We start from the raw sequence: 23,294 nt of genomic DNA, 5'->3' as shown, positions 1-23,294 counted from the left end.
AAGTTTTTTTTCCTTTTTTTCTTCCAAACAAATTATTTCCTTTTAATAATTTAAGTTGATTGTAAAATATTACTTATTTAAATTTTTATTAATTATTAATTATAAAAGTTATTTAACTATTTAATTTATCTTAATATGGTAAACAATTTTTATCTTAATATGGTAAACAATTTTTAGCTTATATGATTAAAAAAAATTGATTAATATTTCTCATTTTTCTTAAATTTTGGGTTTGATATTCATTACAACAAAATTCATATTATTTTAAGTAGAAATCGTTAAAAAAATTAACTTAATACAAAAATATCTTGATAGTTATATACCTTTAATCATTAAGATAATTAATTCTATATTCATTCAGATTATTTTAATTTATATTTTTTAAGTATTTATGTAGATTTTATTATTTTAATATAAATTCTGATTTTAATTTTTAAATTTTTTGAATGATTAGAAAAATGTGTGTTAATCTTTTCCATAAATGTAAAGTTATGATATTAATTACCCTAACATTATTATTTTTATTTAATTTAAACTTTTAAATAATAGATAGATAAAATTCTTAAAATGAAAAGTTTTAGATTATCACAATTATGGTATAAAATCATCTCCAAGCACTTAAATTTGTTATTTTTAACATAGTTATATCTATTCTCACTTTTAATATTTTTTAGGTGGTATTTTTAAGGACGAGTCTGTCTTGCTCGACGAGCATCGATAAGCACAATTAACTATAAGCATCATTAATTTAATTTATAAAATTATAAAGTACTTAACATATAAGTATAAATTAGTTAAAATATAAACGTAAATTATTTAAAATAAAATATTAATTACATTATTTTTTTAATCTTATTTTTAATAATAATTAGATCAAATACTAACCTCTAAGTTAAAAAAAATTAATTTTTTTCATAGCTTTGAAGTTCCCCCGCCGTCGCTGTCAGTAACATCTTCCGTCGGCAAGATAGTCATCGTCATTCCTCCCTTCCGACATGGTCGTCGTTCACCGCTATTCGCACAACCAATATGATGAAGTAAGATTTATTTTTTGTGTTTTGTTTCAGACTTAGACGGTTATCCAAGCTGTCACCGATGGATGCCACCTCACCGACTGTCGGCACCTTCACGGGCTATCGGTGTGGGACGGCTGCCATCTTATTTCGGCTTCCCCTAATCCCTTAGGGGGTGTTTGGTTCCAGGAATGTGGGATTCCCATGGGATGGGAATCCCACATTCCCATGTTTGGTTGGCCGGGAATCTCATTCCCGGTAATGTTTTATTACCAATAGTAGATTTTTTGGAGTATATTACCGGGAATGTCATTACCTCCCTTCCCTTAGGTATTGTAACATTACTGGCGTTTTGGACTAAAATGCCCTTAAATTTTTATTTTTTTTCAAAAATATCATTCTTCTGTCATTGAATAATAAAAATTCTACGAATGTTAAATTACAAATTTATCCTTAAATTATTTTAGATTTACAAAAAAAGTCTATAATTAAAATTTTATATGAAGTTTAGGGGTTAATTTTTTTTTACCCTTTCATTAAACATTTTTTATATTTTTAATTTTGTAAAAAAATTATATAAATATTATGAATTTAATTTTTTAAAGAAAATATATAAATATTTTACAATTTGTAATATTATACAAATATATAATAAGGACAATTTGGTCAAATATACATTCCAATAATCTTTTATTCCTTTAACCAAACACGGTAATCTTACATTCCTGCTAAACCAACCAAACACAAAATACAACATTCCCAGTAATCCTATTCCCTGGTAATATTTTATTCCCACTGGTAATCTTACATTCCGTGAACCAAACGCACCCTTAATTCCTAAACCCTAACCATAACTCTAGCCCTAATTTTCTAATTAGGCCAATTATAGAACTCTAATTCCCTAATTGAGTACCATAATTCCCACATTAGAACCCCAAGTCTAACAATTGAAAAATAATTTCAATCTTAGAACCGTATTTACCAAATCCAATTTTGAATTTCCAAATTAATCTCCCTAGTCGTACCGGTACGTTGACTTATGTGTATCGGTACACGGGTAATTGAGTATCGGTGTTGGTTGTGTACCAATACAATAATTGTACAATGTTATTTATTTCAGATATGTGTATCAGTATTCTAGTAAAGCGTACATGTATGGTATGTTTGAATTGTACAATTTTATTTTAATGCAATTATCATGACATTCACCATTTTAATAATGTTTATTTTTTTTAAATACAATTTTTTTTTTGAGATGGTTGATAATGAAGATACCAAAATTCAAATTATAGAGTTAGACTGTTATAATCAAGATGAAGATGGCAATAATCAAGATAAAAATAGATACAACAGAAAATTAGATTGTGAAACTTATACTAAAAAAGAACAAACTGGTTATCCTATTAATGATGACAAACACAAACATATAAATGATAAGAAGACAATTAACAACTTAATTGACGAAAACATATGGGATAAGATTGTGAAAGAATTAAAAGATTACGATGAGAATGATATGAATATGATGAAGTAGAAGACTTTAGATGATTGCATTGAATCTTATCATACATATGCAAAAGTGAAAAGTTTTTTAGTTAGATTAAAATAGACAGTGAAAAGTTGAAATGGTGGTCACATAATTGCAAATAAAATGATGTGTCGTAAGGAGGAATATAGAGAGGAAAGCTGGATTAACCTTCGAAATAGAAAACGTTAACAAAGACCAACCATCAAAGTTGAATGTAGAGGATTTATTAGATTCAAATTGGACGAACGATATCAATATTGGAAAGTTACTAAATTGCACACATAACATAACCATGAAATGATTCAGCCAACACAAGTTGCTTACGTCATGTATGTAGTTCACCCAAAAGTAAATTGTTACATACTAACTTATATCTTATATATATATATATATATAGAGAGAGAGAGAGAGAATATTCTTTAATGATTTAGGTTATTCTAAAAATTTAATGGGTTAGACATAATTAAGATTAAGAGCATGCACAACTCTAGAATTGCTCTAAGTAAGATTATGCGAAATTTCATGAATGAAGCTGGTTTAATTGAGAATGTTGGATTTCTACCGAATGATTTGTACAATTATCTATATAGAATCAAACAAGAAGAAGTACAAGATGGTGATGTTGAAACGATAATGGCGTATTTATATGGAAAGTAAGAATCTGATCCTTTTTATGAGGCACACGAGAGATGGATTTGGAAACTTAGAGAAGTTATTTTGGTCTGATGGTATATCAAGCGTCGAATATAAAGAATTCAAGCATGTTCTTGCATTTTATACGACTTAAAGTGCAACGCATACAACAAGTTATTCGTTGTTTTGGTTGGTGTCAATCATCATCGAAACATAATGTCATTTGGATATGCATTGGTTGTGAATAAGAAAGAAGATACTTATGAGTGGGTGTTACAATAATTGATTGAAACGGGAGATGGCCACATACCTCTTACTGTTATTACTGATAGAGATAAGGCCATGAAAAATGCCATTTTTGAAGTATTATCCAGGGCAAAACATAGATTGTGTTTATGGCATATCATGAGAAATGTGCAGTCTAATGCTGAACACAGTTTTCTCAACGAGTGTTTGAGATCCCTGACAAATGTAGAACTAAATCAAATTTTGAAAGGGTTTGAAAAAAAAATTAGTGGACAAATACAAAGTTGAAGGAAAGAGATGAGTTTAAGAATTGTATGAAGATAGATAAAGAGAAATGGACAAAAATATATTTACAGGGATATTTTTATGCATGTAACATTATACACACTTGAGTTGTTAAATTATATTTATTTACTGTATTTAACCAAATTATTATATATTTTGGTGTGCAACAATGAGGACTACTCAACGGTGTGAATCAATGAATAGAACATTGAAAACTTGGTTGGACAGAATGTAAAGTTGTATCGATTTGTTGAAAACTATCATAGACAACTACAATCTCTAAGGAGAGCTATCATAGTCAATGAATATAATATTTAAAACTTGATTGGAAATAAGTTCATCAAGACTACAAAACAACGGATGAACAATCGTATTATGATCATGTGTTGGAAACTTTAAAACATAATTCAACCCAATTATATACATGAAATGCTTTTGCTACACTGTGCAAAGAAATTTCCTACGAGGTTATTATTTGGTTAAAAAATGGAAGTACAAAATGAGTGCATGTGTTATTGGTTAGAGCATGTTGAAAAGGAGAAGTTGTATATTGTACTTAAAGATACAATATGATACCATGTATTGTTGTTGTATGAAGTTGGAGTCTGTTGGATTTTCATGTCGTCATATGTTTATTGTGTTGAAATATGAAAAGGGAAAAGAAATACCCAAGGATGTATAATGAAACGATGGAATATTTATGTGAAGAAAGATGATGGATTACAAAATAAGAATGCAGATGTCGAAGATAATAATCCAACAACAGTTCAAGCCAAGTATTCCACTCTAGCCTCTTATTGTATGACTATATGTCAATGCATCACAAACATTCAAAACTTTTAATGACATTAAAGATCAATTTTAAAAAATAAGTCTCAAATTGCAAGCGATGAAATTGGGATGTAAAAATTAAAACCGATAAAAGCGGATAGACTCTTGGAAGTGGCGATCCTATAGTTCTTGAAATAGAAATAAGAATACCCAAGAGAACTAAGAACCAAGCTTCATCATCCAACCCAACTCATTTTTCATATGATGAAGATGTCACGTTGAACTTGCATAAAACATCTGAACCTTCTCCAAACAAGCCTTCTAATCAAGATACGAGGCACACTAATGCACTTCAAATATTAAAATTAACTAGATACATGGCCGACACATACAAAGAAGACAACATATCTGAGGTAATTAAATATGAAATATAATAGTAATTACTCTTTGTTGTTATGTATGTTGATAATATTATTTTTCTCGGACTGCATGTACTAATGAATTAAAAAGTATGGAAAAAGATCCAACTATTTTGGATTGGTAACCAAATAAGAATTGGTATTGTGCCAAGTTTTGCCAAAATTCTCTATCATTCAACTCTCATTTGTTGCTTCAACACAATATATATATCGTGTTACTCAATATCACACAATAACTAAACGAAACTACATGGTATACTTTACCGTGAAAATAATCTTCGACCAATCATTTTTGTTATCGGCTTCTATATACTTCAATATGCACATGCCACAATCATCTCTAAATCCAATATAAAATAAAAATAATTTATTAAAAAGAAATTCACAAACAAATCAATATTAACTTTTATTTTAAATTTAAATTACGTATGAATTTGACTACTTTGGTAATTCAAGAAAATTAATTTGCAACATCTTCAAATAATCTACCCAAATGAACAAGACCCCATACATAAGTGGAGCTTTACTCAATTGTTATAATAAATCAAAACAAAATTAAAAAATTGATAGTTAAAATTTTTTTCTATTATTTCTCATAAATGAATAAAGAATTTACAATATTTTGGGCAATATTTTTACGCGCTTCATTGACGCCAAGGGAATCGAAAATGTAATTATGTCCCTCCACAACATCAACAACTAATAAAAATCAACGATTGACTTCTTCATCGTGTAAAGACACATATACCTACTCAATTTTATGCAATTAAAAATCATTGTCAACTGCATACAAGCAAATAATGTAATACCCCAAATATCGGGTTAATGACTAAAATATAAGAAGTTAAAAATTTAATGGTTTAATTAGAATAAGTTGAAAAGTTTAATGACTCATTTTGGAAATTTGTGTATATGACTTGTTTGCAAAGATGGAATAAAGGAAGGGAAAAGAGGTATTTTAGCAGGAAATGAATTTAAAATTCATTTTTAAAAGATATTTTAAGCTTTGGAAGATGAGAAAGAGGATATTATGGAAGCTTGGTTCACTTTTCTTCTCATTCTCTTCCCGTAACTCCATTGATAAGGTGAGTTACTTTCAAGTTGTTTGTTTATTGAATTTTTAAGTTGGTTTTCGTTCTTTGGGTGATATATAAGCTTAAGGAAAGCTTATGGTTGATTAAAACTAAAAGATGAGTGATTTAATGATGAATTTGTAAAATGGGTCTTTAAGGGATTTGTTTATATGGTTTAGTATTTGGATTTCTAAGGATAAAATTGACTTATCAAAGGTCTAATTAAGGAGTTAGAAGTATTAGAAAGGATTAAGATCATGTTTGAATAATTAGTATGATTGTTAGTTTCAAGTGTTCTAGTGGGATTGTGGATGTTTAGGAGGGTTAAAGTGATATAAGTTGGTTTTGATAAGTGTAGTTGAGTTTAAAGGCATGAAAGGTGATAAAAGTGGAAGATTTATGTTAGTTTTGGTAAATTTTCTAAATGAAATAGGTAATTTTTGGGCAAGGGTATCGGTACTAGATGAACAATACCGATACTTCAAAGCAAAAATAAGAGAAATTTGTGTTTGAGTATCGATACTGAAAGAACAATCGATACTATAAGGTGAGATTGTATAAACCAGTAGAACAATATCGATACCGAAGGAGTAGCATCAATACTGAGGGTATCGATACTAGTGGACAAGTATCGATACCATTTTTGAAAATAAATTCCAGAATGCAGTTTGGGGTATCGATACTGAAGTATAGTATCAATATCATAGTGAGGAAGTATCAGTACTGGGTATAGAGTAGCAATACTATTCAGCTTGAAATTGTGAAATAGATGTTTCTTTTAGCTGAAGTGACGGACGATTGATTAATAGTAATACGAACTTTGATTTTCATTTCGATCGTATTATTGTGTAGATATTGAATGAAGGAAAATTCTGAACAATTCAATGGTATAAGATATCGATCAAGAGTAATAAGGTTTTTGCTAGGACTAAGTGAGGAAAAGGTGAGTGCAACTCATTCGTTTTATATTAGAATTGAGGACGACTTGCGATAAGCCAACCTCGGTGTTTTCGATTGAAAACCGTTTTATTTATTTTATGCAATATTTTTATGTTTTATTCAAGTTATATTTCTTAAGCTATGATTTGATTGTTATATGTACATGATTGTGAACATGTGATATGTGAATATGTTTATATGAAAATGCTCGATGTGAAAGTGAACTATATGTGAACGAACTCTATGAGAATAAAACATACTATGAATAATGAAATAATTATGTGGTTAAAGCCCAAGGTGTATGTATGAGAATTAGAGGTATAGTTGGCATGCTAAGATTTGAGGGTTCTATATGGTCCTTCGGGACAAACCTATATGGTCCTTCATGGCAAAACTATGTGGTCTCTTTCGGGACAATCCTATATGGTCCTTCGAGATAAATATGTGGCACTTCGATGCAAATTATGTGAGCAGTGGTGATTGCATTAGTGCATAACCTCAATTTACTCAAATACTCAGTAGTATACTTTAGGTTAATAAAAACAAAGTGAAATAAACTGAACAATACATAAAAGCATACTTCCTTGTTATGAATTATAAATTGAATTCATTATGAAAGGTTTTCTATGAGATGAGTAAGAAAAGAATTTTTCTAAGTCAACGACTTAGCTTGTGATTGTTTCACAGTAGGTTCGAAGAAAGCATGAGATTAAAGCTAGAAGAGGATAACATACTCTTAAAGAGGGTCAGATCAGAACAATTTGAACGTTGATTTCTTATTTTGTAATTTTGTTGGCATGTATTATAACTTTTTAAATTGCAATGCTCTGATCTGTTTTGTAATCATACACTTTTATATTTATGCTATTTATCGAATGACTTATTTTTATTTTGAATTTTAATAGAAATTTTTATTATAAGGATTTTACCATTAAATTACAATTTAGAATTTAAATTTTATATGTATTTTTCAAGAGAAAAAGTTTTTAAAAAGTTGATGTGACATCTAGGTTTTTTTTATTTGTGTTAAAAATAACAAAATATAAATATATATGTTCAACATTACTACTATCAATAGGTATAACGTTCTCTATCCATTGAGATTGAAATTTAAAAATGCTAGCACTTTTCTCGTCTTTTGAGCATGTGTAAAATATTTGGTAAGGATACTTTGAGACAAACATTAAATTTGAAAATGTCATGAAATAATAAACTAAAAATAATGCGATCCCTAGCCTATAATTTTTTTACCTGAAAGGACAAAGATATATATAACTTTTTTCGCATAGGCTCTTCTCTCTAGTGTAAATCGTTCACATAAAGATCAATAAACTATTCAATATTTAAAAACAATACAAACACTTGTATTAATAACAGACAAAATAATAAATATTGATTATGTAAAATATTCAATAATTTAATCTGCAATACCCAATCAGATACCATTTTTCTAGGAAAACAGTACGAGCATTGACAACGTCCAAATTATTATTCATGACCATGTAAACAGTGTTATATGTATCATTTTAAGTAGCAACATTCGTACAAATTCTGCATTCTTCAGGCGTTAAGAACTTCAAATATTGCTAGTACACATCACTTATCATACCATTTTCTTTGAAAGTTTTTTTCTATAACAAATCACTACCTCATATTTATACTGCATGAAAAACATTTAACTCTTAAAAACATTTATAATGTATTAAAATAATATCAAAGTTTAACATGAAATATAACTAATAAAAAATATTTATACATACATTTGTATTCATTTTAGATGTTCTAACTCTTTTTTCGATGTCATATCTTTTGAATTCAAATCATTAGTAAAATTAGAACGTGCGGTCAAACATCTCACACTATTTTTTTGTTGAGAGTCTTTACTCTTTGACAAAGCCTTATGATCGTTTGACATTTTAGGCCCAATTGTTTAATCATTCGAGTTTCCTTCAACGTAACTAATTGACTAGGAAATCGATGAGGACTAAATTGAAAGTTAAAAGTCTTGCTTAGAATTTTTGAAAAACTATCATTGTCAGTCTTGATGTTGTCTTCAGAATTAACTTTAAGTTTTCGTTTACCAATAGGTTCTAACGAGAGAGAAGAATAATCACAATCACAATTAATAAATGGAGACAAACTCGTTTTTATAATACGACTCTCAATTTCTCCCTTCAATGATGTGACACTTAATCCTTTTTCCATGTGTGATTTATTTTCTAAACTCCCATCTTTCAATGACACGTTATGTAAATTAGTCTCTTCTGATCTATTATTTAAAGCATCCTCATTTAATGATCAACTATGTATACATTTTCCTTTTATTGAATCATCATCTTGTATTGAACTTTTAACATTACTCGGTGTTAATATGCCCACTAATTTTTCAAATTGGCCATTTAATTTTTCAAATTGACCTTTTAATTTTTCAAATTAACCATTGATTATAGCAAATTCCTTTTCAATATTTACACTGAATGAATGAGTTTCTGCGTACAACTTCAACTTTTTCCTATATGTATTTAAAATAAATGAAAATATAAAAACAACCTTAAATAATATATATCGATAAAAAGAATTCATCAATATTATTAAAATTTCAGTTAATTATAATAAATGTACCTCATTGTTTTTCTTCTCCGAAAAAATTCTCATAATGATAGATTTTGGTTTTGTACTAAAATTATTAAATCACTGTAACAAAAATGACTTTATTAATATAGTCATTGAACTTTTATATTTCGAATTTACACTTATAACTTACTTTCAAGATACGCTATTTAAATATTTTAATTTATTTGCAACTTTAAAAACCGAGGTATACCCCTATGCGGACATCCTTCTCAGTCGATATTTAAGTAAAAATATGTATATATTTAAAATAGGGGTAAATTATGTATCTTGTCGTTCAATCAACACTTTAATTTTTTTTCAACCAATTGTTTTCCTCAAAATCATTATCAATACTATATTTTGATTTTATTTCAATCATCAGTGGTAAAAAATTAACGTTAATACTAACGTATCATTATAAATAATATCACGTCATCAATAAAAAAAATAAAATAGCATGGTAGTAATTCTATTAATCTTTTTGACAGTGAGTGACTAAAATAAAACAAAATATATTTTTGAAATCTAAATTGTAAAATATATAACTTTTAGTTATCATGATCCATTATTATTATTTAATTCATACATACAATAATCGTATGCATCACATTTATTTATAAGAAAATTAGTTGAATATAATATTTCGTAGTAATTGAGGAGGTGGGTAACACGCAGTAAATATGGAAAGAATTGTATAATTAGCAAGAAAACATGAAGTTCCCATTTGGCTTTCCATTCATAATTGTTTCTTCACATTTAAATAAAATCTCGAAGAAAAGTAAGAAGGCCTCTATCTCCACTCCCGCCTTAAAATACATATAGAATCAGAGAGAGATGCTGCATTGCTTCTAGTCTATATGTTTTCATATTTGGCCATTTCATATTTGTCCAATGCGTAATTTTCGGTTTCTGGACAAGTTTCCATTACATCTGGATTTTTGAACTTATCATTATCTGCCTTTGACTTCTTTTCCAGTATGACAGGAGAGCAAATTCCAGCAGTCTCCAGCCCTAGAGATGGTGAAGATGTTCCCATCACCAGTGATCAACCAAAGGTAAGCGCTCCTTCAACTTTAGCATGATTGATTAATGATTACAGTTATGCTGTCCTTTATTTGGCATTGTGTTTCATCAACAACTTCAATGTTGTTTTGTTGGGTGAAAGAATATAAGTTATATGACATGGATACAGTAAGGAATGTATTGAAGAATATGGCATAGTATGATATTATCCTGTTATTAGTTTTTGAATAGTATGATGAAAGAACGAAAAGATACTACTTTAGTCTCCTTGCTGCTAGGTATTATGTTAACCTTGTCCAAGGTGTTCAAAATTTTGTTAATGGAGTATTTAAAACTTAATGGCTTAAGGCTGCCAAATGCCCTCATCTTTTGAAAAAAAAAATCAATTAAGCCCCTGATTTTTTTTTCACCCAATTAAGCCCCTATAATTCGAAATTTCATCATTCACCCCTTTGACTAATGTTGACTGTTAATTCTAACAAATTGTTTTGGATCTGTTGGGGCTACATGTCACGTCACAATGTTGCTAAGTAGCATTTCTAGAAATTCATTAATTTTTTAATAAATTTTTTAGAGTATTTTAAAATTATTTTAGAACTTCAATATCTATTTTTAGATTTTTTAAAGATCTGCAAATTCCATGTGGCGTAACCACAATGTGCCATGTGGCAGTAATATCTTAGAAACATTGTTAAGACTTAACAGTCAAAATTGGTCAATGCGTTTAACTGATTCAATTTCTTGGTTCTAGGGCTTAATTGACATAATTTCTTGGTTTGGAGGTTCAATTGGGTGCAAAAAACTTTAGGGGCTTAATTGATTATTTTTCAAAAGTTTGAGGGCTTCATGCATCCTTGCCAAAACTAATTTATGTAGGATGCTGAAGGTAGTAATTGGTACCCATGTTTAATTCCTTGGACTTCTGTCAATTATGTTTGTCTCTGTTGAAAAGCTAGCAAGAATTGATAAATTTTGTTTATATGCAGCAGCTTTATGAAATACTATGCAATGTAGCAGATTATTCTCGGTTAAAAGTCGAGTAATTACTGTTAAACTCATATATATATATATATATATATATATATATTTGTAGGATTTGTTACATATTTATATATAAGCTGTAATCTTAACTTAGGAAATTTTTAAACTAGGAAAGTAACTAATTCTAGAGAGAGATACAATCCCTTAAGTTAGAGATTATAACTACTAAAAGAATATTCACATAATCCTACATAATATTACTAATTTAGTAATCTATTTTCTGACACTCCCCATCAAGCTGGGGAATGGATCCATCTTTTGCTTTCTTTCTAACTTCTGAAAATACTTCTCAGGTAGTACCTTGGTAAGTATATCTGCAACTTGATCTCCAGTGGACACAGAAGGAGTACAAATTAATCCACTGTCAAGTTTTTCCTTTATAAAATGTCTATCTACTTCAACATGTTTTGTCCTGTTATATTGAACTGGATTATGAGCAATATTGATTGATGATTTATTATCACAACACAACTTCATGGTCCTTCCCATTTGATCTTTAAATCCTCCAAAATAATCTTAAGCCACAACAATTCACAAATCTCAAGTGACATTGCTATAAACTCAGCTTCTGCACTGGATCTAGCCACTATGTTCTACCTTTTTCTTCTTCATGTCACTAAATTTCCTCCAAGAAAGGTGCAATATCCCGAAGTTGATCTTCTATCAGCCATGGATCTTGCATAGTCTGCATCAGTATAGGCTTCCAAAGTCAATTTTTTTCCTTTTTGAACATAATTCCTCTGCATGTGTACCCTTCAAATACTGTAGAATTTGAGTTACTTCCATTAGGTGTGGTTCTTTAGGATTGTTTGGCTCACAACTCCAATTGCATAAGCAATGTCAGGTCTAGTGTGTGATAAGGTAATCAGTCTTCCCACAAGTCTCTGATATAAGGTTCTATCAATTGTTGCATTCTCTATCGAATCTCCGAGTTTGTGATTAACTTTTATTGGCGCTTCTATTGGCTTGCATCCTAGTTTGCCAATTTCTGTCAATAAGTCTAAGGTGTATTTCTATTGGGATATGAAGATTCATTGTTGTGAATGTACCACTTCAATACCAAGGAAGTATTTTAGCCTTCCAAGATCTTTGAATTCGAATTCCATTACCAAAGACTTATTTAAGTCATCAATTCCTTTCAAATCATCCCCTGTAACTATGATGTCATCTACATAGACAGTAAAGTAGTTACTCCCCCTGAAAAGGAATGTTTCAAAAATAAAGTATGATCACCTTGACTTTGTTTGTAGCCCAGGCTAAGCATCACTTTAGGTAAACCTCCCAAACCAGGCCCTCGAGAACTGTTTCAACTCGTACATGGCCTTTTTTAATCTACACATTGCCTACCCACTACTTGGACCAAATCCAGGTGCAATGTCCATGTAGACTTCCTCCTCAAGATCCTCGCAAAATGAATTCTTAATGTCATACTGTTGTAATCCATCCTTGATTGACAGTTAATTACAACAAAATTCTCAGTGTTCATCTTTGCAACAAGAGCAAATGTCTCAAGGTAGTCTATCTCATAAGTTTGAGAGTACACTTTAGCCACTAACCTTGATTTGTACCTCTATAACGAACCATCTGATTTGTATTTTATTGTAAACACCCATCTACACCCCATTGTTTTCTTCATTTCTACAGATTCACCAAGTCCCATGTTTTGTTCTTCTCGAGTGCTTCCATCTCAGCTTCCATGGCATTCTTCCCATTCTCATTTTCTAATGACTCGGACACATTTTTAGGAATAAAAATGGTATTTAGGCTGGTAATAAAGGCCTTGTGGTTGCGATATAGGTTCTTGTAGGACATAAATAGGTAAAGATGTTTTTTTGTGGTGTAAGTTTTTTTTCTTTTTTCTAATTGCTATAGGAAAATCAAAATTCTTGTGATAAAAAACAAAATCATATTTTTCAATGGCATCTAGATCAGAGATAGATTCAGTAGTTACCTTGGTTTCTATAATAGAAGAAGGAGATAATTGGACCTGCACTGGTGCCTTCTTCCTCGAGTAGACCAGCAGAGGGAGTAGTGTCCTGAGTTGAGGGGTGTTAGGATCAGATTGTAAGGTGGTAGGCTGGTCAAAAACAGGTTGTTGGTCAAAATCAGGTTGGATAGGCTGATAGAAAGAATTAGACAGTTGGGCTAGTGCAGGAAAGTCAATGAGAGGTTGAAGTAGGAAATAATCCATGTCCTTATCTTCCCTGAATGAAATCTCCCCTGAAGATAAGGGAGAGTAAAATAACTTGCATTTTCTACAGAAGTAACATCAACCGAAACAAAGTGTTTCCTTGTAGGTGGATGATAACACTTGTACCCCTTTTGAGTGAAAGAGTAACCAACAAAGATACATTTTAATGCTCTTGGATCAAGCTTGCCCCTATTTTGGGAGTGTATATGGACAAAGGCAACATAAACAAATATTTTAGGTTTAAGGTTAAGTGAGGGTTAATCTTTGGGAAGAAATTGGTTAGGATTTGAATATGACTTTGAGATTCAAGGACTTTAGTGGGTATTCTATTTATCATATTGGTGGCAATTAATACAACTTCCCCCCAATACTGTTTAGGGACATTTTTTTAAATAAAAGGGCTCTTGTTATGGCAAGAATATGGTCATTCTTTCTTTTTGCCATACCATTCTGTTGAGGGGTATACACACAAGAGAACTCGTGTATGATGCCTTTCACTTGGAAATAAAGTGATAGGTTTTGGTTGAAATAGTCTTTAGCATTGTCTGATCGAAACCTTTTAATGACTACCCCAAACTGAGTCTTAATCATGATATAAAAGGTTTTAAAAGTAGATGTTACATCCAATTTTTGTTTTAGAATAAATATCCATGACAATCGGGTACAATCATCTACGAATGAGATAGATCATCAGGCCCCAATTATATTTGGAATAGTGGATGATCCCCAAACATCACTGTGAATAAGGTAAAAGGATTGGAGGTTTTTTTATTACTTGTTGGAGAAGTTCTTTTATGTTTTGCAAGTTCACATATGTCACAATGAAATTCTTCAATATTTAAGGATTTGAACAAAGAGGGAAGCATAAGTTTTATAACATTAAAGGATGGGTGACCAAGGCGGAGATGATGAAGCCATTTAATTCCATAACGCGGACATAACTAATGAATCATGTTCATCCCAAGAATCAAACCTAGGATCTCCCTCCTTAGGACCAGTTCCAAGAAGATGACTTAACTTACCTCTACCTTTAGGAATGTACGAACTAGCTGAGACCATTTAAGGCAGTTTTTTCCATTCAACCTATAGGCAGCTTGTATATTTTGCAAATCACCCATCGGGTTAGAATAAATTCCTTCACTCATTGTGCCTCCCTGAACAGTTTCAGAACTATTGGTATCGACCACCTCAACCATGTTTTGTGTTGGGCTAACAATATACACACTTAAGAAAAGGGTTTAGGGAAAAGAAAAGGTTGCTAAATCGAGATTTATATGACCCAAAAATGAGCTTAAAACAACTCTGATACCATGTTAAAAGTCGAGTATTTTACTGTTAAACTCATATTTTCTTTAGGATTTGTTACATATTTATATACAAGTTGTAATCTTAACTTAGAAAACTTATACTAGGAAAGTAACTAATTTTAGGGAGAGATACAATCCCTTAAAGTTAGGGATTGTAACTACTAAAAAAATATTCACATAATCCTATATAATAATTCTAATTTAGGAATCTATTTTCTAACATTCTCAGTTTCCTTGTCCTCTTTCTTAAAAAAACATAGGAAACTGTACTTTTCATCCTACTCATGTTGTTCCATTATCTGCACATATATCATGCAGCCTTCTGATGTCAAAATGGGTACAATGATGGGGGTATTTGTCCCATGTATACAAAGTATTTTGGGTATTATCCACTATATCCGGTTTTCTCGGTAAGTCTTATCCCTTTTGATGTTTTTTTAAATTTGTTTGCCCATTATTTTCTTATTATGTATGTGCAGCAATGTTATCTCGGGCTAGAACCCTCATATTTCCAGGCGCAAAAATGATAAAGGAAAAATAACAGAATTAGCCTTACTGAAGTAAAGCACAATTTATTTATGTCAAGTTTTTGTATTGTGTGCTTGTACATACATACATATAGAAAGCTTAAGGTAGATAATAAACTTTATGTATATAAACCTTAAGAGGTATAATAAACTCAAAAGTATGATCTAGTTTACAAAACATGTTAATTCTTATTGGTCAATATGCATGATTTCCTTATGGCCCGTGTCTGTTGTTGAATACTCAAATATTGAGAATTATAGAGTTTGACTATCCCTTACTAGTAAAAGTATATATAATGAAAAATGGACTTTAAAATATATAATGAAAATGGACTTTAAAATATATAATGAAAAATGAAAGAAATTAAAGAGAACTTTATTAAACAGGCTTTTTCCATCCCTATTGCCTTACAAAAAGGCTTGCCTAGGCGCACCAGATGTGCCTGACTAAATAGGCCCCACCCAAAAGGGTCTGCGGCACTTTTATTCTCTACTGCTAAGACGACAATGCAAGGTGGAGGCATGCCAAGTGCACACCTTGACAACACTGATGTGTAGAAGTGCATTTACAAATGTAAATTGAATGCATGCTTTGTTTCTAATTGATGGTGCTGGTTTTAAATTTTTAGCTTATCTTCTTTTACTAGAAATTGAATTTATCAAAAAAAATCATCTTATTTTTTTGTTAATGCTGTAAGAAAAGATTATTTTTTTTAAAAAAAAAAAGCTGTAAGAAAAGGGTTTCAGTCAATGAAAAAATGTCTTCTGATTTTTTGCCCTCGAACTGTAACATGTGGTGTAAAATAGCTAGATTTGATTACTGTTGTTGCTAAAATATTCATTTATGATAATGGCAGGATTGTTGGCATGGGTGGCATTGGTGAGTCACTGCTGCTGTACATTATTGACTGGAAGATCACTGAGTGCTATTGTAACCCCCTAGACCCGATCTATGCGTTTCGTCTAAGTCTAGTGAATTACATTCATGATTCTTAAAGATATTGTTTCGAAACCATTATTCAATCATGGTACAATCACATTATAAATGACGTTTATGAAATTATAATAATTTATACTATAAAAATACAAATCATAAATACAATGAGGAAAAACAAATTAATTTAAACATATCTTAAAAATCCAAATTACGATAAACCAAATATAAATAACAAAGGAGTAATTATTATAAAATCTAATACTTTAAAATAAGGCCCATGTTACCAAAATAGAGTCAACTTAAAAGATAAAACATTACAATACGATATACTTCAAGAGATATGTTTAAAAAACAGTATCTGAAAGGGGAAAACATTTTCGAAAAGTGAGCTAGGCTCAGTGTGTCCCAACATTACTATAAAATCATGATAGGTACACTAAACAAATCATAGTCCAGTTAATCTCATAACAAATGTACTGCAGTAAATCTCATAAAAGAGTTACCCTAAGGAAACATCTTAGGGCCTGAGAGCCTACCCAAGATAGATTTTGGGGCCGTGGGGCCTACCTAAGAACACATCTTAGGGCCACAGGGCCTACTTGAGAATGATCTCAGGGCCGCATAGCCTACCTAAGAGTCACATTAGGTCCGTAAAATTTTACAGCTTGATCAGAGCTGTACTTTATAAATTTGTATTCAAAAAATTCAATTGCACCGTGACATAAATTCCATAAATCCATAAACATGGTAATCATATACCATTTCAAAACAAAATCAGATAGCAGTCATAATCCATAAACCATCACATTAAATTGGTGCATCAATAAAACAGTAACCAAAGAATTCAGTGTACCACTTATTAAAACAAATAAAATAGTTCAGTAATAAATAGGGAACACACCTCGATAATAGGTTCAAGTAGTAGATCTACTGATTGCTGGTCTCACCACACTCTGCTACAGTTTTCGAACCTAATTTATAATAACACTATATTACTAATGGGTAACATAATTAATCTCTAAAATCATAAAATTTACGAGTCTTACGGGTGAATACTGGTACACGTGGTTTAACAGATCTAGAAGTGTTGGGTCGAGCTGTCGAACGATCCGGAGAGTCTCTTGTACCTTCAAACAATAATAATTTATCAACTCCAAGTCTTACTTAATTGATCAAAGCTAAAATTCTTAAGTATATAAGTATTTTCTGGGTTTGACTATCAATTTGGAGGATTTCGAGTCTGAATTTGACCAAACAAATTACGGAATCGGAATCAGGACGTAGAAAAACATAAAGTATAACTTTTTGAAACTTCAAATTCTTGGTCAAAATCAAAGTCAATGGGTTTGACTGATGATTTGGAGACCTTCGGGTTTGAATTTAGCGAAACGGACTTCGGAAACGGATTCGGCACGTTGAAAAATGTTAGAATAGGTATACTCGAATAAAATCAAAGGTCGTTTAATGGTCGTTTAAAGCCGGTCAAAGTTATGGTCAAAGGAGTTCAATAGTCCACATTCAAAAATTCTCAAAATGTCACCTTTTTTCAAAATAATTTCCAGAATATCACTTTTTTCAAAATAATTCACAAAATGTCACATTTTCAAAATAATTCCAAGAATGTCACATTTTTTCAAAATAATTCTCAAAATGTCATCTTTTTAAAAATAATTCCCAAAATGTCATCGGGTCGGGTCAGGTTAGACCGGTTCAGACCGGTTAAGCCGATTCAGACCGATTTGGACCGGTCAAGCCGATCAATTATAATAAACCCATTTTGAATCTTCCCCACGCGCAGGGGCGGCGCGTGGGGGCGCGTGAACCGTCCTCCGGTGTCCAAAAATTCCTGCAAAAATTTCCAAAAATTATTTTAAGCGATTTTGAGTCACTTACAAACCTCGGTTCAAATTTTTGAACGGTGGAGAGCTCGATTTCAACTCGGCCGAATCTTTGACCACTCCACCTACCACACGCGCCACCGCCTACAAAGACAAGGACGACACCGTCAGACTCGGAACGACACCAGGAACATGATGGTGCGGGAGGTGTTGAAAACCGATCAACGATCGGAGATGAATTTAAGATTTTCCAGGTGGTGGTGCTAAAAAAACGTCGATACTTTGACTCGAAATTCACGGCGTTTGGCAGCATTTCGCTATAATTGGTTTACTGGGTTTTGATCACGCATCGAAGATGAACACGATGGTGGTTTTAATTTTACGATTGGAGCTCGGACGGCGTCGGAATTGAGCTTGAAAGAAGGGGTACGGGAGATCAAAGTTTAAGCAAAAAATCATTTGTGTTTTCTGATTTGAAATCAGAAAACACGCTTATAACCCTAAAGCTGCCGATAGTTTTATAGTAAATTCAGGGTTTGGTCCCTCAATTTCCTTTACTTCTAAAATGGCCTATAAGTTTTCATAAATTTTATTTTAGTCACCAAATTACACCGATTTAAATATTTTTTTTCGGGTTGTTACAATTCTCCCCCTCTACAAGAAATTTCGTCCTCGAAGTTTACCTTATGAGAATAGTTGAGGAAACTGAGCCTCCATTGACTCCAATGTCTCCCAAGTAGCTTCAGAGGGGCCTCGGTTACTCCATTGAACTTTTACCATTGGAATACGCCTATTCCGAAGAACTCTCTCATCTTTTTCTAAGATTTGAACGGGCTCCTCCTCATATGACAAATCAGGTCTCAACTCTACCTCTTCAACCTGAATGATGTGACCTGGATCTGGACGATATCGCCTCAACATTGATACATGAAAGACATCATGAATACGACTGAACTGGGGAGGCAACTCAAGCTGATATGCAACAGGTCCTATCCTCTTCAAAATACGAAATGGTCCAATAAATCTTGGACTCAATTTACCCTTACGCCCGAATCTCAATACTTTCTTCCAAGGTGATACTTTTAAAAAGACCTGATCTCCAACTTCAAACTGAATATCTTTTCTCCTTTGATCTGCATAAGACTTCTGTCTATCAAATGCTTCTTTCAGACGGTCACAAATAAATCTAACTGTGTCCTCCGTCTCGCGTACTAACTCAAGTCCCAAAGTCTTCCGGTCACGCAACTCAGTCCAACATATCGGTGCCATACGAATGCTGGTCTGATAACTGTTATTGTAAGCAAATTCAGCCAATGGCAAAAAGTTCTCCTAGCTACCATGAAAATCAATTACGCAACCTCGCAACATATCCTCCAGAATCTGAATCACTCTCTCAAATTGACCATCAGTTTATGGGTGAAAGGATGTACTATAATCCAATCTTGTTCCCAAAGCCGCATGTAGCTCCTTCCAAAATCTTGAAGTAAATCTCGGATCTCGATCAAAAATAATAGACAATGGAACACTATGCAATCTGAAAATCTCTGAAATATACAATCTCGCCAGCTTGTCCAAAGTATAATTTACCCACACATGAATGAAGTGAGCTGACTTTGTAAGTCTGTCAACAATCACCCAAACTGAATCCTTTTTCGAAGGAGTCATTGGTAAGCCAGTAACAAAATCCATAGTAATACACTCCCATTTCCATTCAGGAATATTGATAGGTTGTAACAAACCTGATGGATGTTGATGTTCTGCTTTAACTTGCTGACAAGTCAAACACCTAGCCACAAAATCCGAGATGTCCTTCTTCATGCCGACCCAATGATACCTCTCTCTCAAATTCCGGTACATGTTATCTCCACCGGGGTGCATAGCATATGGACTACTGTGAGCCTCATTAAGAATAATATGCCTCAACTCATCATCATTAAGCACACAATATCGACCCTTAAAGCATAAAACTTCATCCTGATCAAGAGCGTAATCTGATCTTATCCCCTACTTTACTTGCTCAAAGATGGAAAACAATGAGCTATCTAGAGATTGTTTAGCCTTAATCTCATCAACCAAAGTCGGTTTAACTTGCAATTCTGCTAACAGAGTGCCATCGTCATATAAATTCATCTTGGCCATTAAAGACCTCAACTCTGATACCGCCTTTCGACTCAAAGCATCTGCCACAATGTTAGCTTTACCAGGGTGATAATCAGTCACACAATCATAATCCTTTAGAAGCTCTAGCTAGCACCGTTGTCTCAAATTAAGCTCCTTCTGGGTCAGAAGATACTTTAAGCTCTTATGATCAGTGAAAATGTAACACTTCTCTCCATAAAGATAGTGTCTCCAAATCTTCAAGGCAAAAATCACTGCTGCTAACTCCAAATCATGAGTAGGATAATTACACTCATGTGGTCGCAGTTGACGTGACGCATAAGCCACTACCTTAGCCTCCTGCATTAGAACATAACCAAGTCTTGAATGTGAAGCATCCCTATATACTGTAAAATCTTTCCCGGACTCTGGTGCTTGAGTTAAAACCGCCTTTAATTTCTCAAAGCTCTCCTGTTGTGCCTCTCCCCAGTCAAACGACACGTTCTTCCTTAACATCTTTGTCAAAGGAGCAGCAATGATTGAGAAACCCTTGACAAAACGTCGATAATATCCAGCCAAGCCCAAGAAACTGCGGATCTCAGAGACATTCTTGGGTCGTTTCCAATTCACAATAGCCTCGATCTTGCTTGGATCGACCTGAATACCTCGCGCAGAAATAATATGCCCCAAAAAAGACACTTCTTGAAGCCAAAACTCACACTTGCTTAGTTTAGCATATAGACGATGCTCTCTCAAGGTTCGCAGAACGATCTTCAAATGCTCATCATGCTCTACTTCCGTCCGAGAATATACCAGAATATCATCAATAAAGACAACCACAAATTAATCCAAATATGACTGGAACACATGATTCATCAAATCCATGAAAGCTGCGAGAGCGTTCGTCAAACCAAAAGACATTACTAAGAATTCATAATGACCATATCTAGTGCGAATGGCCGTTTTTACAACATCGGGCCCCTTAACTTTCAATTGGTAATACCCCGAACGAAGATCAATCTTAGAGAATACAGTAACTCCTCGCAACTGATCAAATAAGTCGTCAATCATGGGTAATGGGTACTTATTCTTGACTGTCATCTTGTTCAACTTCCGATAGTTAATACATAGCCTTAGCGACCCATCCTTCTTTTTCACAAACAAAACTTGAGCTCCCCAGGGTGAGGTACTATGCCGAATAAATCCTCGATCAAATAATTCTTGCAATTGGACCTTCAACTCCTTAAGTTCCTTTGGAGCCATGCGATAAGGTGCCATAGAAATAGGTGAAGATCCCAGATAAGTCTCAATCTCGAACTCTACCTCTCTATCAGGAGGTAACCCAGGCAGCTCCTCCGGAAAAACATCAGAAAACTCGCTAATTGTATGAATATCCTCGATCGTGGACAAGGAACCTTTAGTGTTTAGAATACAGGCAATGAAAGTTGCATACCCCTTCCTGATCATATGATAAATTTCCATAGTTGAAACAATATTGGAGAGATAGCCACGCTGTTCACCAATTAACACAATAGTCCGACCATCTGAAGTCTTCAGAGTAGCACGCTTGTATTCACAATCCAGATTTACCTTGTGTTTATTCAACCAATCCATCCCCAAGAATTAGATCGAAGTCCTCTAAAGGAAGCTCCATAAGATCAGCGAGAAAAATTTCTCCCTGAACTTCCAGAGGACAACGCCGAAATACTTTATTCACTAGTACTGCCTGTCATACTGGACTCATAACCATAACAGTATTATCAGTGTTCTCGATCGGAATTTGAAGGTTTCGAGATACTGATCTCGATACATAGGAGTTGGTGGAGCCATTGTCCAGTAATGCAAAGTATGGAATAGAATAAATAGTAAATGTACCTGAAATAACCTCAGGCTCATCTCCGTCATCCCGATGTCTAGTGGCGTAAACCAAAGCTGGCTGTCTAGCCTCAGAAACTGTTGGCCCTCTATTCTACTGAGGTTGGGCTCTACTGTCTATCCTGGATGCTGAACCACGAGCCTTTACTTGCTACGATCTCTAATTGGAGTCTGTACTGTAGTCTGCGAACGCACAGGAGTCTGGGTAGCGGTCCGTTCAGACGAAGCTAGCTGAGGACAATCCCTCCGAAAATGACCACTAGATCCACAATGAAAACATGCTCCGGTCTTCCTATAACACTGTCCCGTGTGTCGTTTGCCACAAAAGTCACAATGAGGCACTTGAAACGGGACCGAAGAACCACCTCTACTAACAGCTGAAGGTGATGATGCTGCAGGCCTGAAGCGTGTATTGCTCCTCTGAGGGGCTGAAGTACGAGTCCTCTTACCGGACTGTGCGGATGATTCAGTAGGGCCAAAAGATTTCCTAGATCGCTCCTGATCAACACGCTCTCTACCAGAAGCTAAAGCCTCCATCTCCTCAGCATCTTTGGCTCTGCTCACCAGCACATCAAAAATCTCATCTTGAAGGGCTATCGCCTGCCTACGTAGCTCATATCTGAGTCCGAGGGAAAATTTACGACATCTCTCTCTCTCGGTAGGCACCAAACTGATTCCATACTTTAACAATTTTAAGAGCACTATCTCATACTCTAAAACAGTCATATTACCCTGAACCAAGTCCTAAAACAGATGTCATCTCTGGACTAAGTAACGCTCCCCCAGGAATCGACTCCGAAAGCGCTCCTTAAAGAAATCCCATGTCAAACGATCGGTAGGAACACTACTGATCACTGACTCCCACCAGGTGTGGGCATTGCCATCTAACATCGCTACTGCCCCCAAATATCTCTTAGCTGGGTCCAAACCCAACTGAT

The sequence above is a fragment of the Hibiscus syriacus genome, unplaced genomic scaffold (assembly GCF_006381635.1).
Source record: "Hibiscus syriacus cultivar Baekdansim isolate YM2019G1 unplaced genomic scaffold, ASM638163v2 tig00111993_pilon, whole genome shotgun sequence".
In the NCBI taxonomy this organism is placed as follows: domain Eukaryota; kingdom Viridiplantae; phylum Streptophyta; class Magnoliopsida; order Malvales; family Malvaceae; genus Hibiscus; species Hibiscus syriacus.
The sequence above is the reverse complement of the archived record's forward strand: the minus strand, read 5'-3'. Positions refer to the sequence as shown.